Genomic DNA, 17,422 nt, shown 5'->3' with positions numbered 1-17,422 from the left:
GGAGTGTACATTATTGTTGCCTTATTATACAGGGTGTCCCGAAAAGATTGGTCATAAATTATACCACAGATTCTAGGGTCAAAAATAGGTTGATTGAACCTCACTTACCTATATACAATATTGCACACGAAAAAAGTTACAGCCCTTTGAAGTTACAAAATGAAAATCGATTTTTTTTCATATATCGAAAATTCTTAGAGATTTTTTATTGAAAATGGACATGTGGCATTCTTATGGCAACAGCATCTCAATAAAAATTAAAGTAAAATTTGTGCATCCCATAAAAATTTTATGGAGGTTTCGTTCTCTTAAACCCCCCCAAACTTTTGTGTACGTTCCAATTAAATTATTACTGTGGCACCATTAGTTAAACACACTATTTTTAAAACTTTTTTGCTTCCGAGTACTTTTTCGATAAGCCAGTGTTTATCGAGATATTTTGAATATTTGTCGAATCGACCACATATTTGTATATTGTTAAGTACGATTATAGAGACCTGTTATTAATCTGAAAATTTATTTATAATTTACATTATTAGAAGCCACATCTCGATAAAAGGTGACTTATCAAAAAGAGACTAGGAGGCAAAAAAGTTTTAAAAACACTGTGTTTAACTAATAGTACTACAATAATAGTTTAATTAGAACGTACCCAAACATTTGGGGGGTTTAAAGGAACAAAACCCCCATAAAATTTTTATGTGGACATATTCAAAAAGAAGCCGCATCTCGATAAAAACTGGCTGATCGAAAAAATACTACGAGGCAAAAAAGTTTTAAAACCGTTTTAAAACCGTTGTTTACCTAATGGTAGCACAATAATGAATTAATTGGAACGTACACAAATGTTTGGGGGAGTTTAAGGGAACAAAACCCCCATATAATTTTTATGGGGTGCACAAATGACGCTATAATTTTGTTTTTAGATAGTCCTGTGATAAGAATGGCATATGTCCATTTTCAATAAAAGCTCTCTAATACTTTTCGATATATTGAAAAAAATCGATTTTCATTTTGTAATTTAAAAGGGCTGTAACTTTTTTTATGAGCACATTTGTACTAAGGTAAGTTAGGTTCAATCGAACTATTTTTGACTTCAGAATGTGTGGTATAATTTATGACCATTCTTTTCTGGACACCCTGTATATATTTGTAATAATGTCGGTATATCTGTAGTCTATTCTGCTGTTTTGTAGGGAATTCTTTACTGCCCAGTGTTCTACACTATCAAATGCTTTTTCGAAGTCAATAAATGCCATGTATAGTGGGATATGATATTCGTTAGCTTTTTCGATTAATATTTTCATCGTTAAAAGGTGGTCACTTGTACTGAAATTTTTTCTAAATCCGGCTTGTTCTCTTGCCTGGTATCCATCTAATTTAGTTGGTAATCTTTTTGTTAATATCTTGGTTAATAGTTTGTACATTTGTTTGTTACAAAAGAAGAAAAAAAGAAAATATGGAAAAAATAGCAAAGACAGGAAAATCCATGGAAAGACAAATGATGAACATTAAACTATCAGACAGAAAAAGAAACGAATGGATCGGTAACAAAACAAAAGTGAAAGACGTCTCTACCCAAGTAGCAAAGCTTAAATGGAAGTTCGCCGGACACACCCTACGGCAGAAGGATGAAAGATGGACTAAGACGATTATACATTGGAGACCGTGGAACCACAAACGAAAAAGGGGAAGGCCACAAATGCGATGGTCAGATGACCTGAAGAAGCACACTGGGTCAAAATGGATGTAAATTGCCCAAGATAGAGAGGCATGGAAGAAGGAAGACGAGGCCTATATACAAGGATGGATGTTTAGGGCTGATTAGATAGACAGAATTTTTTTTCAATGAAAAAATCCGCCTGCACCAAAACGTATGTTTACTACAAAATCTCACTAAAAGCTCATTAACTTCGAACGGTGTCAAGCATACATCGCATGTGAAATGTATCGAATATTAAGTAACGCTACACGATAATAGTTGCATAACGTTATACCCATAAGATATTACGATTAAAAAAATGAAAGTTGAATTGAACGCATACGTACAAATACGGTGACCTTAATTTTAGCAATCGCTTCTGAACACTTTCGATTTCTCTTGTTTGTTTGGTTGGTTGTTGAATGCGTCGCAGTGGCGGGGAATCTGACGTATGGATAATTAGTGTAATCATTGTCGAAGGTAGCTAAGAAGAAAAAACAAACAAGAGGTACTACATGGACGGAAAATAGTTGAAAACATCGTCCATACAGACGGTACGACATAAATATCTCAAGAGCAATAACTTGCAAAGAATGCTACATTCATTTTGTACAACTGCTACAAAATACGTGACAACTTTACCTCCAATAAAATACATATTGAATCCAGTCGGGTTAGAGGAAAAAAAGCATATTCTTGCATGACGAGCTACCCCCAATTTTTTTTATTCTAAGCTTTAGGGGGAGTCAATAGCAGTGTAAATTTAAAATCGCGACTAAATTCCACCGTTGCGTTAGCCGTCATTTTAAACTTTTAGACAAAAATGGTATGGACTGAAATTGTTGTCAATGCGATTTCTACAATTTCTTTTTTGCAATTTTTTGAGTGGTCGGTATTTTTCATGTTAAAGGGGGAAGAAAACGAAAAGAGGAGGAAGCATAATTATTGAATTGAATATCGTTTACTATTAACTTTACGCAGTGGCGGAACTAAGGGGGTCATGCCCCCCTCCCCCATCTTGACATGACAAAGGCAAAATTTAGTTTTTTATCTGTAAACTTTTTTAATTACATTAGGCACAATGTTTGTATTGATAAACTGCTGTTAAGAAGAGAGAGTTAATTTAACTTTTCACCATCTACCTACAAGAGAGTTAAAATACATCAATAATTTACCGAGATAATTACAAAAAATGTTTTTTGCACTATTTTATAATTGATATTAATTTTTGCAATAATGGCCATAAGTAACATTATAACACCTTGATAATAAAGCTATTATGTGTCTATATAAGTGCGTAAAATTACTTTTAAATGAGTAACAGTGAAGTGATAAATATGGACAATCCAACCACTTATCACTGACCTCGCAAAATAAGCCAACTCAACTACAAACCCGATTATCATCAAACACTTGCATTCTAATTATCAAAATTGCAAAAAAATCAGTTTGTTTAAGGAATTATTGGTTAATGTTATTAAATGGTTAAAACATTATCATCGTAACAAGTGTTACGCTATTGATTATGTATTTTAGAAAGAAACTACAACGTTAACGGGGTTTTATTTTTTAATATAGTCAATGGACCTCTAAATATGAAAAAACCGTGGAGTGCTACCATTTAAAGGAGTGCGGTTTTGAGAAAGGGGTGAATTAGGCCCTAGGCACAGGGCGAATTAGGGTGAGTTCTATGCACTTATAGCAATTTTGTTTTTTGCCCCATAACTTTTTCCCATGGGGATATAAGTATAGACATTGCTTCACAGAAAAAAAACTTCCATTCATCTTCTTTAAAATACTGTTTGGTAGAAGTCTCTATAGTTTATAGTTTCCAAAATATGATTTTTCAAAGTTCGCTACTCACAGCGATTTTGGTCCATTTTCCTTGTTACTTCGCAAACATTGTTCTGTAACTTTTTTCTGCGCAGCTTTACGTATATGCAATGGTACATTTAGTAGGAAGAAAAGTCAATTACCTTTAAAATGGTACATTGAAGAAGGCTGTGAGACTATTTTTAGGCAAGATATGGTTTTTGAAAATTTTATACTTTTTAAGATTTTTGATATATTTTACGATTATTTCTCAATTTCTCATTATAACATTTTTTTATTGTGTATTTAGGTATATACATTGTGTAATAAAAAAGAAAGCATTTTTTTTTACTTTAAAATGGAGTATTGTAAAAAATTCTAGGATTATTTTTAGACAAGATTATGCTTTCTCAAAATGTGACATATACAAATGCCACATGTCCCACTAAGTTAAACCCATATGGAAAACTTTTTTATTATTAACTTTATGAAAAAAAAATATTCTTTATAAAATGCTCTGCATAATCTAAAACTTGAGATGCATTCATCAGATATAAAATTTTATCAATAGTCTACGAGGTATGTTAAAAAATATGAATTTCGCTCAAAAGTAAAGTACCTTTATATTTCACAATATCGAGAAGTGGTATTAAGAAAAGTTATTTGGAATTAAAAATTATGTTATAATATAAAATTATATTCTTCAAATTAAAAAAAAATTAAAATTTTTCCTCAAATTACGGATACCCTTGGATATAATACGGATATCTTGTTTAAAATTAGTCCTAGAATTTTTTGCAATACACCATTTTAAAGTAAAGAAAATAAGCTTTTTATTGCACAATGTATATACCTAAATGTACAAGAAAAAAAAGTCATAATAAGAAATTTAAACAATAATCACAAAAAATATCAAAACTCTTTATGTCGCACAACGTTGTGCAATAGGTCATTTTAAAGGCAATTCTTCTACTAAATGTACCATTACATATACCTAGAACAATGTTTGCGAAATAATGGGGAAAATGGCCCAAAAATGCTGTGAGCGGCGAACTTTGAAAAATCCTATTTCAGAAAATATAAAACTTAGCGACTTTTATTCAACGTCATTTTAAAGACAAAGGACTGAAGTTATTTTTCGCTGAAGCAATATCTATACCTATATCCCTGAGGAAAAAAGTTATGGGGCAATAAACAAAATTGCTTATTTTGGTATTTTTTTCTTGCTTTTCTTTTGAATATATTTTTGTAAATAAATAGTTTTGACTTTAAAATGTGATACTTTGATAGTAAATTTAACATGGAATAATTTTCCTGTCGATCAGATTAGCCAAGCGGACTGAGGCGCACGATTGACAATCTATAGTGGATATGCGGTCGAGACGATCGAGGTTCGTGCCCCAGCCCGGTGAATAGAAAAATAAAAAGGCTGACGTCGTAGTCTAAAATTCTAAAAAGAATCTACGACTTGGTCTGGAATAAGCTGGTGTCTGATCGGCCTATGGAGGAGCAGTACGGCAAGGGATAAGGGCTTGCGGCTCGGTGACACTCCTCCATAGATCCCTACCGGAAGGGCGTTGACGCCTACAAAACGGTGTATATATATAATTTTCCTGCAGACTTATTTGTACCAAAAGTACATAGAACTCACCCTAATTCACCCGGGCCTAGGGACTAATTCGCCCCTTTCTAAAAAACACACCCATTTAAATGGTAGCACTCCGCGGTTTTTTCATATTTGGAGGTCCATTGAGTATATTAAACAATAAAATCCCATTAACGTTGTTGTTCCTGTTAGCTCTCTTATTTTGAACATAATCAATAGCCTACGTAGGATCTACAGTAAGTTTTCTAGCCTTTAAATTAAACAAAATAATACATTTTTAAAGTAAGGTTCTGAAACTGTTTTCTTGTGGGAAAAAGTTAAATGTTATGTTTATATGGAATTAGTCACAAGGACAAAACATTGCTCGAAACAACGGAGATCAAACCCCTTCGAAAAATCGATGGTAAGACTCTATGGGACAGAGCTAGAAGTACCTACAGATATACGACGGAGATGCAAGGTGGACAACATTAATAACTGGGTAAGAAACAGAAGAGTAGAATGGAATGGCCACATAAGCCGCATGACAACAAATAGAGTAGTAAGGACAGCGAGAGACGGTTCCCCAATAGGAAGACGATCAGTGGGAAGACCACGAAAACGATGGAACGACAACTTACTAGAGGCAGATTGAAAAAACAGACAGATTCATGTCTATATAAAAAGAAGAAGAAGAAGCCACAATTTGTTTGTAATCATAATTACATTTTTACCTAAAAAGTATTTGGCGTTTCGATGTCCATTCCGGAAATCGTTTTCAAGAGATTAATGAGAAAATATGTTCAAGAAGGTGTGTATAACCAGGTATAACCGCAAGTTGTTGAGGTTATGTTATATCGAAATCAAAAAGTTAAGATTTGAAGTACTGGCCTATGCTGTTTTAGGTAACAGTCATGCTTGACTGAAAAGATATGAGGGAGGATGTTTTATGTCCTATGATACACCAAATTTTGATTGTTGGTATATTATTTTTGTTCGCTTCTTCTTTAAGTATTGGCAACCAAATCCTGATGGAATGAGTGAAAAGTAATTTCGACCACGAATCAAATAATCTGTTAACCGAGGTACACAGTACCAAGCGGCGCCGCTAGGAGAACACTCCAATAATGCGTCGCAGATTACTTATATGAAACGTAGTCATTTTTTTGTACTCTAACACAGAGTATGGTATGACAAGAAAGAAAATAATCGTTTCGTTTTGATTCAATTCGAGTCTCTTGTCATCCTCTGACACCTGATGTTTCGCAATCTATTCCTTGTCAGAGAAGCTTTGCAAGAAGACTGAATTGGAACATAACGAAACGAAGAAGATGGTGCAAATATTAAAATATTTGCACCTGAGTATGGTTAGACTGTCCTCTAACAGGGAACGATGAAATGAGTGAAAAATAATTTCGACCACGAATCAAGTAATCTCTTATCCGAGGTACAAGTACCAAGCGGCGCCCGCTAGGAGAACACTCCAATAATGCGTCGCAGCTTACTTATATGAAACGTGCGACGGAGTGTTATTGGACATTATTGGAGTGTTCTCCTAGCGGCGCCGCTTGGTACTGTGTACCTCGGTTAACAGATTACTTTTTGTGGTCGAAATTATTTCTCACTCATTTCATCGTTCCCCGTTAGAGGACAGTCTAACCATACTCCGGTGCAAATATTTTAATATTTTAATATTTGCACCATCTTCTTCGTTTCGTTATGGTCCAATTCAGTCTTCTTGCAATGCCTCTTTGACAAGGAATAGATTCCGAAACATCAGGTGTCAGAGGATGGCAAGAGACTCGAATTGAATCAAAACGAAACGATTATTTTCTTTAAAATTCTGATGGGTTTGCCACACATGTTTCTTCAATTAGTAAGATGAGGGCTGCTTCTTTGATTTTTCTTTTGTTCATGTCTATTTCCTTCATGATTATTGATGCATCTTTTCACTGTGGTCTATGTTCATTATCCAAGACATGTTTGAATATTTGTGATGTATGTTTCATGCTCGTGTATCCTGATGCTTAGTGGTCTTGCAGTTTCTCCCATATAGAAAGTGTTGCATTAACAGGGTATTTTGTAGATGCAGTTCTTTGACCTCTCTTGTGTGTTGTTGGGTTTGGTTTTGGACAGGATAGATCTGAGTGTGTTGATTGTTTTAAATGTTATGATGTTGTACTTGTCTCATATCCTTTTTAATTTTTATGATAAGCTCTTTACATATAGTATTGTTGTCATCCTTGAGTCCCTCCTTGTGGGTGTTGCTGGATTGTTTGTGTTGTTGTGTTGTTTTCTTTCTTCTATTTTGTGGAATTCCTTATTTATAAATATCAATGGGTAGTTTTTCTTAACGGTTTTTAACATTCTTAAAGGTTTTTAACCTTGATTAGAAACTATTAACCCATTGTGTAGAACAATAATACTTTTGTTTATTGTATTGTAATAGAATGTCTCCAAGTTACGCCTCAAAGAAGTAGCTTTTATAATGGATGACCAAAGGCCAAAGACACGCGCGGTTTTTAAAATGGCTTAATCAATACGGTGATTCCGGACAGAAAATTACGGAACCTCATTAAGAATATTATTGTTATTAAGAGTAATGAGCGCTAATTAGGTGACATGCAACCAGTGTCATCGACTAACAATTATATTTGAACGTCGAGCATAGAAAAAATGGTGTGTTTGAAACGGTAAATATTACAGATGTGGATTGTGTCGCAAAACTATTCTCAGAATGGGACCTATCAATAACTTAAGCTGTGATGATTGAAATTTTAGACAATTAACAAAAAATTACAAAAATTAGTTAATAACGATTTATAAAAAGTAGAAAAATTGTTCATATACAGTGCCCTGGAATAAGTGTTGCCCTCCCCCTTATTAACTTATTTATTTTTAGCACATTAGCAAATCGCTCGGACAGGTCGATTTTTAAAATAGTCATAGTATATTATAGCATCAATGTTTCGAACTTTACGCGATCGCTCTTCAGGTGAGAGGCATAACTTTGATTTTTTTAAATAGGAGAGTACGTCATGTGACACCTCATTTAAAAGCTTTTGAAATACAGATTACAAAAATGTATAATACTTTAATCCTTTTTGAGAGCGTAGGCGCAAAATTTCGGTTGAATTCTTTTAAAACGCAATTATTTTTTTCGAATTCTGAGAAAACTAATAAGTATTTTTCAAAAATTTAAACACAGACCGAAAGACTACAATATTACCGAGGACATAACGCCCCTTAGAATAAACAAAAAGGTTTTTTTGAATGATATATTTGAAATTAAATATAAGACTAAAGTTTCTCTTTTTTTTCACCACTGTGACTTATTAAAATAAACATTATAGAAGTTCTCAGGGACTTTCAACCATCGATAATACTGTAATATTTCATTCTGCGTTTAAATCTTTAAAAAATACGTATAGTCCAGGGTAATAAGGTAGAAATAGACCATGTTCGGGACACTCAAAGATCCAGGTAGCTGACTACATTTTTAGTTATTATAGACATAGAGGAAGAAAACCTACCTGTTTCCTGTCTAGAGTTCGCGTCCGTTTTTTAATTATTAACAATTTAGTGCAAAAATCGCGATTTTTCCGATTTTTTGCACCTCATTCAAAAGCTAAACAGTTGACATAAAACTGCAAAATTTAATTTTTTAGAACATTGAAAAACCTTCAAAATGCCGATTTTTGAAAGTTAAAAAGTTAATTTATTGCTATCCAAACTGCAAAATAAGTGAAAATCGTTATTTGTTAATAAGTTTTACTAAAACTGCTTTAAAATTTTAGTGTTTCAACCAAAGTTGTGTATTGGGGTACTTAACAAACCCTCAAAATTTGAGGCCGATCCATTAATTAGTTTAAAAGTTATTCTATTTGTTTATCCCAGAGACCTTTACTTTGCAATAACATAAGACAGAAAATAATGATGATAAGGCAGTTCTGCGTATGTCAAATGAAAGTAGAACAATGATACTATCAAAATGTACTAAAAAAAGATAAAAAAATTATCTCATATAGTCAAAAATACTAATGCCAAATTTTTGAAATTTTGTAGTTTATAAACATTTAGAACAACTTTAAAAATATTGTCCGTAGAAAAATCATTTTACATATTCGAAAAGTTGATATTTTACACAAATGGTTAAAAATGTTGTTCAGTTGGTGACTAGTCGTGGTAAGTGAAGGGGGAGCTGGGAGCCGACAAATGCACGAGTTCAAAAACTAAAAAAGGCAACTTAAAACTACTATCATTTTCTATATCTGTGGATCTGCTGAATATATTTTGATCTTTCTTTTTTAATTTGTATGTAATTTTTCTGTACATTACAAATATGTTATTCGTCTATTTGCAATTTGACATTTATTAATTAATAAAAAGTTTAGTTTGTTTAAACAATTTTTGAAAAAATAATTTTTTCCCAAAAATCCATGTTTTTAATGAGACCATCATTATTAATCATACAAAAAGTTAAGGTATACTTTAATAAATAAATTATCTTCAATAAATAATTATCTAATAAAAATATTTTATTTATTAAAGTGAACTTTAACTTTTTGTATGATCATTAATGATACTATGATTCAAAAAATAGATTTTTGTAAAAAATATTTTTTCAAGTATTGTTTAAACAAATTAGACTGATTATTAATTAATAAATTTATAAACAAATTGCACATTGGTAATGTACGTAGAAATTACATACAAATTAAAAAAAGAAAGATGAAAATCCATTGAGTGGATCCGGAGATACAGAAAATTGTATTAGTTTGAAATTGCTTTTTCGGTATTTTAACTCGGTGGATTCGTAGGTTCCCGCTAGTAACCGGTTAAACTACAATTTTGAAAAATCGTAGAGAGTGCTGTGAAGATACAATGTTTATTCAAATTTGTTAACAAAAAACACAAAGCCCATTATTTAAAATGGGATCAATGAAATTCCTTAATTATTATAAACAAATTAGCTGTGAATAAAAAAAACACATGGCTAACTTTGTCCCTAATGAACCCAGGCTAAATTTTTTATTTGAAAATTCGTGTTAAAATACTAGCTTTTCAAATATAAAAAAATATTGTTCCTACGGACAATATTTGTAAAGTTATTCTAAATGTTTGTAAACTACAAAATCTCAAAAATTTGGCATTATGATTTTTGATTATATTGTTTAATTTTTTATCTTTTTTTAGTACAATTTGATAGCATCAGTTTTCTACTTTCATTTGGCATACGCAGAATTGCCCTATCTTTATTATTTTCTGTCTTATGTTATTGCAAAGTAAAGGTCTCTGGGCAAAACAAATAGAATAACTCTTAAAATAATTAATGGATCGGTCTCAAATTTTAAGGGTTTGTTAAGTACCCCAATATCCAACTTTGGGTGAAACACTAAAGTTCTAAGATAGTTTTAGTAAAAGTTATTAACAAATAACGATTTTCACTTATTTTGCAGTTTGCGTAGCAACAAATTAACTTTTTAACTTTCAAAAATCGGCATTTTAAAGGTTTTTCAATGTTCTAAAAAATTGAATTTTGTAATTTTATGTCAACTATTTAGCTTTTAAATGGGGTGCAAAAAATCGAAAAAATCGCGATTTTTTCACTAAATTTTAATAATTAAAAAACGGACGCGAACTCTAGGCAGAAAACAGGTAGGTTTTCTTCCTATAGGTCTACCATAACTAAAAAAGTAGTCAGCTACCTGGATCTTTGAGTGTCCCGAGAAAATCCTTATTACCCTGGACTAGTATTAGTTTTCTCAGGTTTCGAAATAAATATTTCGAAAATATCATTTAAAAATATTTTGACCGAAATTTTGCGCCTACACTCACAAAAAGGATTAAAGTAATATACATTTTTGTAATCAGTATTTCAAAAGCTTTTAAATGATATGTCACATGATGTACTTTCCTATTAAAAAAAAAATAAAGTTGTGCATGTCACCTGAAGAGAAATTGTGGAAAGTTCGAAACATTGATGCTAAAATATGATATTTTAAAAATCGACCTGTCCGAGCGTTTTGCCTATGTGCTTAAACTAAGTAAGTTAATCAGTGGGGGGGGGGGGGTAACACTTATTCCAGTGCACTGTATAAGAATATTCATATTGCTTTTATTGTATTAATCTGTTTGTCGGTGTGATTTGCTTACATAAAGGGGGGCCAGACGAAAACGAAACAGACTCATCAGGAACTATTTGAACTCAACAATCCAGCGACAAGTTAATCTTTGATTAAAGAGGGACACATTTTTCCGGTATTTTCGATAATTCTACTTTCACGCCTAAGCCAGGTAAGAATCATCCCAACATTGTTTAATTACAATGGGGGGTCAAATACGTTATTGTTTGCAAGCCCATGCAATTCCCTATTAAATTTTTTAATTCGGCCCAATACTTTATTTTATTAAAAAAAAAAAGACTTAGTTGATTTATTACACCAATGCATGGTGTAGTGTAGATTTTAATATCTTTCTGCGCATAGCTTTTCTTTTTTTGCCACATTTGTCACACTAAGTATACAGAGAGGTCCTAAATTATGGAATAAATTCATTTTCTCTAAAATGGACGAATATAGAGAAAAATCCGGAAACAGGTCGATTTTTGTTTTTAAATTACAACTTTTTGACATATATTTCATACTAGTAATGTCATCCATCTGAGCGTGATGACGTAATCGATGATTTTTTAAATGGGAATAGGGGTTGTGTGGCAGCTCATTTGAAAGGGTTTTCAATTCTCTATTCAGTAATATAAACAATAATATTATTATTTATACAGGGTGACCAAAAAATATTTTTTGAATTAAATTAATTGACGCAAAAAGAAGAATGTATGCAATTTATTTAACTCAAAATACATTATAGTGCTGTCAGCAAATACAAAAAAAAAATGTTTATTTGACAAATAAACATTTCTTTTCGCTTAAATTAAATCACAAACAGCCTCCCACCTACCACTTGGCAGTTTGAACATTTAATTTAAGCGAAAAGCAAGGTTTAATTGCCAAATAAACATTTTTGTCTATTTTGTGACAGCGATAGAATGTATTTTGAGTTAAATAAATTGCATACATTCTTCTTTTTTTTTGTCAATTAATTTATTTCAAAAATTATTTTTTTGGTCACTCTGTATAAATAATGATATTAATGTTTGTATTACTGAATAGAGAATTGAACGCCCTTTCAAATGAGGATACATCTATGCATCATGCATCTCATTCCAACTTACTCAAATCATTACAGTTGAAGCTAGCCTCACACTACCTGCAACAATAAGGGACAACGCCAACAGTAAAACCGGCAAAATTTGAAAAATGTGCCACCGATTCTAGGAACAAAATTCATCCATCCTTGAGGCTGGCCTCAGGCTCCGCGGAACGGAATAGGAATAGCAGAACTGAACCGACTACAAGCACCAAGTCGATTGCAGATCATAGCTTTCTATATACGAATGGTATATTTTAGAAGTTTATCGGTCGGTCGGTATATACGAATGGTATATTTTAGAAGTTTATGGATATGTCACAATAAAACACTGAAAAACGTTTGTTTTTCTATACTTCCACAAAATTGATTACAACTATGTTATTACTATAGCTGTTTCGGCAAAGTGCCTTTCTCAAGTGATATATTTTACAATGTGTTTGCCTTTTTAAGTCTTTAACTGAAGAGGTTGAGGAGTGGGGAGCTGTTTGTCTCGAGTTGGTCATTCAGAATTATATCTGTATTTTTCAATTTATTAATTTCTGTATATTCTAAAAGTGATAGCTCAAGGCCTTTATTTTGAATACGTAGAATTTGAAACTCTTCATTGAAAGAATGATTATGATCTAGAAGGTGAAGTGCGTATGTAGAAGTGTCTGTTTTTCTATTGTTGAAAGCCCTTTTGTGTTCTGCTATCCGTTTGTCAAAAGACTGCAAAAACATTGTTCTTCTAATATTTAAAGGGATATTTTGCAAAAGTATCCAAAAGTCTCTTCGTAGAAATCTTAAAAACTTTTGTCCATTTAAATGGCCATTAAAAAAATAAGGTCCTATCACATTTTCTCCTATTATTCCACCATATACATTAAGGGACCATCGGGTTTGTCGATAAATACATCTATAACAATCATGTTGATTTTCCGTATTATAATAGTGAAAGTTATGTCGATTCACGAGTCCATTATTATGGAAAGTAGACTCACCAGTGAACAAAATTTTATCAAAAAAATGTTGATCTGCTCCTGTTTTGTCTAGAAACCATAAACAAAACTCTAACCTACGTTCAAAATCAGTTCCATACAAATGTTGATGCATTTGAATATGGTATGGGTGATATTTATATTTTTTAAGAATTCTGCGTATACTAGTTTGGCTTACTTAAATCTCCCTGGCCATCGTCCTTGTACTTGTATTTGGATTTTCAATAACTGATTGAATAACTTCTAATTCGGTATTTTCGTCTTCAGTTATGGGATTCACATTCACCCAGTATTAAAATCATATTTACTCGGTGCCAATTGAATAATCTGCCATTTCTATTAATTGAAAGCAATACAGTTAATAGTTTGACTATTAGTTTGACAGCTAGGTACCTTTTGTTTTTTCATGGCATTCTTTATAATGTATAATGAGCTATGTAATTAACGACATTTAATGTTCCAGGTAACATAATGTTCCAGGTAACATAATGCCTGAAGATACTAGATATTAATATAAAATTTTATAATAGTTTGATTATAATATTTGTTACAGCATTCAAATACAGGGTGTTGTGTATAAGTTAGAGTAGAACTTTATGTAATAAAGTGTAAAATAAAGTGTAATTAATTAATTTCAAGAATAGTGCATTTTCAAAACAACGCAAATAAATCGAAAATTATCAAAGATAGGTATAGGGATTGTTTAATAAAGTAATATTATTATTTTTATTAGAATTCAAAATTAAAGTAAAATACAGGGTGTCCCATTTAAGTTAAGAAAGTAATTATACAAAATATTGTACAGCATTGACACTTCAGATTGCGAACACTCTGTAGATTAGTTTCAAATCGTAATTATTCTGATGTAAAGCATGAACAGTTGACAATTAACTGAAAAAAAAACGTTAATTAAAATTCATGCGATAATGTGTAATTAATTAATTTCGCGAATAGTACATTTTCAGAAAAACCCAAATAAATCGAAACCTGTCAAAGATAGGTATAGGGAATGCTGAATAAAATAACATTATTTTGTTCAGTAGAATTCAAAATTAAAGTGAAATATAGGTTGTTCCATTTAAAAATATATAACTTTATATCATTACGCCAAAGTGGGACACCCTGTATATATTTCACAAATTTTAATTTGTAGCCGGTACTGACCTACGTATTCCTACGGAAGGAATTTTTAATATCTTAAGCCGTTTCCCCGGTAGGCTCCGTCCCGTTGAGCGTGGCTCACCCTGTATATTCAAAAAATCTGACGATTTGAGCGATGCGTAAGGAAATGGGCTAGTCACAAAGTTTCACAAAAAAAGCGAATATTTCGCGAAATGAACGTCAGATCGAAAAACTGAAAAATACGTATTCAATATTTTTCAAAAATCTATCGAATGACATCACCAAACACGACCCCCACGGAGGTGGGGTGGGGGGTGAGCCCTCATTTTTTATTGCTGATTTGGATTCCTTACGTAAAAATAAATAACTTTTATTCGAGACATTTTTTGAATTATGGATAGATGGCGCTATAATCGGAAAAAACGATTTTTAAAAATTTGTAACCGCTCACCCCTCCACACCACCCCCACTCCTACTAAAATGGAAAACTTAACTTTTTTTTGTTTTAGGACCTACTCTTCACAACCCAATAGGTCCCCTAAACGCTTGAGTAGCAAATTTAGCATCCAATCCTCTCCTACTCCAAGATATTTTTCAAGCATTCAAACCCTTCCAAAATATTGCTAGTGTAATAATTATCAAGAGCTACAGTTGCTGTTTTATTTCTACGGAATCCAAAATTTCAAAAATAAAAATATTAAATGTAAACTTTTGTTATTCATTTCTGTCTTAATCGCATATAAATATAATATTCGATTTCTTTTTGTATCTAATTATCTAATTATAGGTGGGATTTTTATTTTCCCATTTTCACCTACCTGGTGGGATTTTTATTTTCCTACGCGTTTATTTTTAAATTTGAAATTTAACTTAGGTTTTATAAAAATCCTCCGGTCGTTAGCTCTGGTCTAAGTTTTCATTAAAAATCCATTTAAATATATTTAGAAAATATCATAAATAAACAATTCCTGGTATTCACTGGATAGTTATTTTCCTTCACCTACAAATAGAGCGGGCTGTATCGTCGTCCCCGTTAGCGAAATTATTCCGATTCGATTTTTTTACACAAACTTATTCAAAAAGAGGTCCTTACAACAAATTCACAGGGTGCCAGACGGTACCTTTGTCGAAAAATTGTTCAAAAATTTTTTTTTAAACAAATTCATAAAAATATTTTTTTCACTTCGAAATTTTTTTTAGATAATTTTGCTCTAAAATTGATTGTTGTCGAGTTATACGCGATTTAAAATTAAAAAATTCGAAAATAGCCATTTTGAAGACTGAATAACTAAGCGTATCGCGTATAAGTTATTATAGTTATTCAGCCTTGAAAATGGCTATTTTCGCATTTTTCAAATTTAAATCGCCTATAACTCGACAACAATCAATTTTAAAGCAAAATAACAGGAGACCTTTTTTTCTCAGAATGACCCAAATTATCTAAAAAAATTTAATCGAAGCGAAAACAATATTTTTGTGAATTTGTTTACAAAAAATTTTTAAACAATTTTTTGACCAAGGTACCGCCTGGCACCCTGTGAATTTGTTATAAGGACCTATTTTTGGGTAACTTTGTGCAAAAAAATCTAATAGAAATAATTTCGCTATCGGGGGCGACGATACAGCCTGGACTATAGCGCTAATTGTTAATAATTAAAAATAACAGCTTTGTAATAAAATAATGAGAAAAATTTCTTCAGGACCTTGACGGAAGGGTTTTAAACTTTGATTTGGTCATTTTTTGACTTTCGCTATAATTTCGCTAACGAGGGCGACGATACAGCCCGCTCTAAAAGACACGTACGTAATGCAGTCAGTTTCTCTTTTTACTGTACCTAATGGTTGTTTAAGTATCTTGTTTTTGCTTAAAACGTATGCTTGATGATTAGAAAATACTCTCGACTATTTCCTTATCACTTTCGGTAAAGAATCCAAAATACCTAGTGTGACGAAAGAAGGATCGGATATTTCGCGAAATTTACAGTGAATAAAAGAACTGAAAAATACAGCAATCAATATTTTTTTAAAAATCTATCAAAAGTCTTTCAAAAAATGACATACATGACCTCCCAACACCCTCCTACATGATTCCGTATGCAAAAAAGTAACTTTTTTCCTGGACATTTGTTCGAATTGTCGAATTTATCTTGATACCCTAAGAAAATTATGAAAATGGTCTAATATCTCGAAAAATGTACTGTTAAATAAAAAACCAAAAAAACCAAATGTACTTAATATTTTTCAAAAATCTATTTTCAATAAGTTTAATTCAATATCGAATGCCGTGTGTCAGCTTGGACAATGAGATCATTACAGCTACTGGACAACTTGCCTGTCATGTCTGGAAGATGCGGATATTCCACCGCATTTTAAAAATTTTATTGACTGACCACGTTAGAAATGAAAAAGTTTTAGGGTGTATCAATAGAGGTGGTGAACATGTAGAACATTAAAAAAAGAATGTGTGTGTACTTTGTACGCACTTAAGAAGTTATACTTAACAGGATATTTGTATGTTATTTAAATATTAAACTAACTTTCTTACCACTTTTAAAATTTTTTAATTAAAACCATACCAAAAATTAAAAAAAAATATGATTCGTCCGAGATTTGAACCCGGGACCTCTCGATCTCTGGTCCAATGCTCTACCAACCAAGCTATCAAGCACCTCGTAAGTGACGTCTCGGATATAATTACACATCACGGTGACAAATAGATCAAGTGAAGTATAAAAATGTTATAATAGATATTTTATTATCTTACTTCCGAGGAAGACACAAAAATTATAATAAATAATACATTTACTAAAAACATTAATATATTCTTTTAATGACTTATCTTGAAAGATTAGCAACGAACTACATACTGTCTGTGTCCGCATGCGCCCGGGATTATAAAATTTCACTCTCGATTGTAAAGAAGTATAACTTTAAAAATGGAAAACATCTTATATTGGAGATGTATTCAGACACGAGAGATATAATTTTCTTCAACTAATAATGGAAGGAACA

At 31.9% G+C, this 17,422-nt stretch overlaps 1 protein-coding gene across 3 annotated transcripts in view; it reads left to right on the top strand.

Moving 5' to 3' along the window:
* Window positions 1-17,422, top strand: part of LOC114329106 (uncharacterized) — a 96,661-nt gene that overhangs the window by 54,627 nt on the left and 24,612 nt on the right. The gene's annotated exons all lie outside the window — the stretch shown is intronic.

Source organism: Diabrotica virgifera, chromosome 8 (genome assembly GCF_917563875.1).
Source record: "Diabrotica virgifera virgifera chromosome 8, PGI_DIABVI_V3a".
Taxonomy (NCBI): Eukaryota; Metazoa; Arthropoda; class Insecta; order Coleoptera; family Chrysomelidae; genus Diabrotica; species Diabrotica virgifera.
This window is presented reverse-complemented; position numbering and strand designations above follow the sequence as displayed.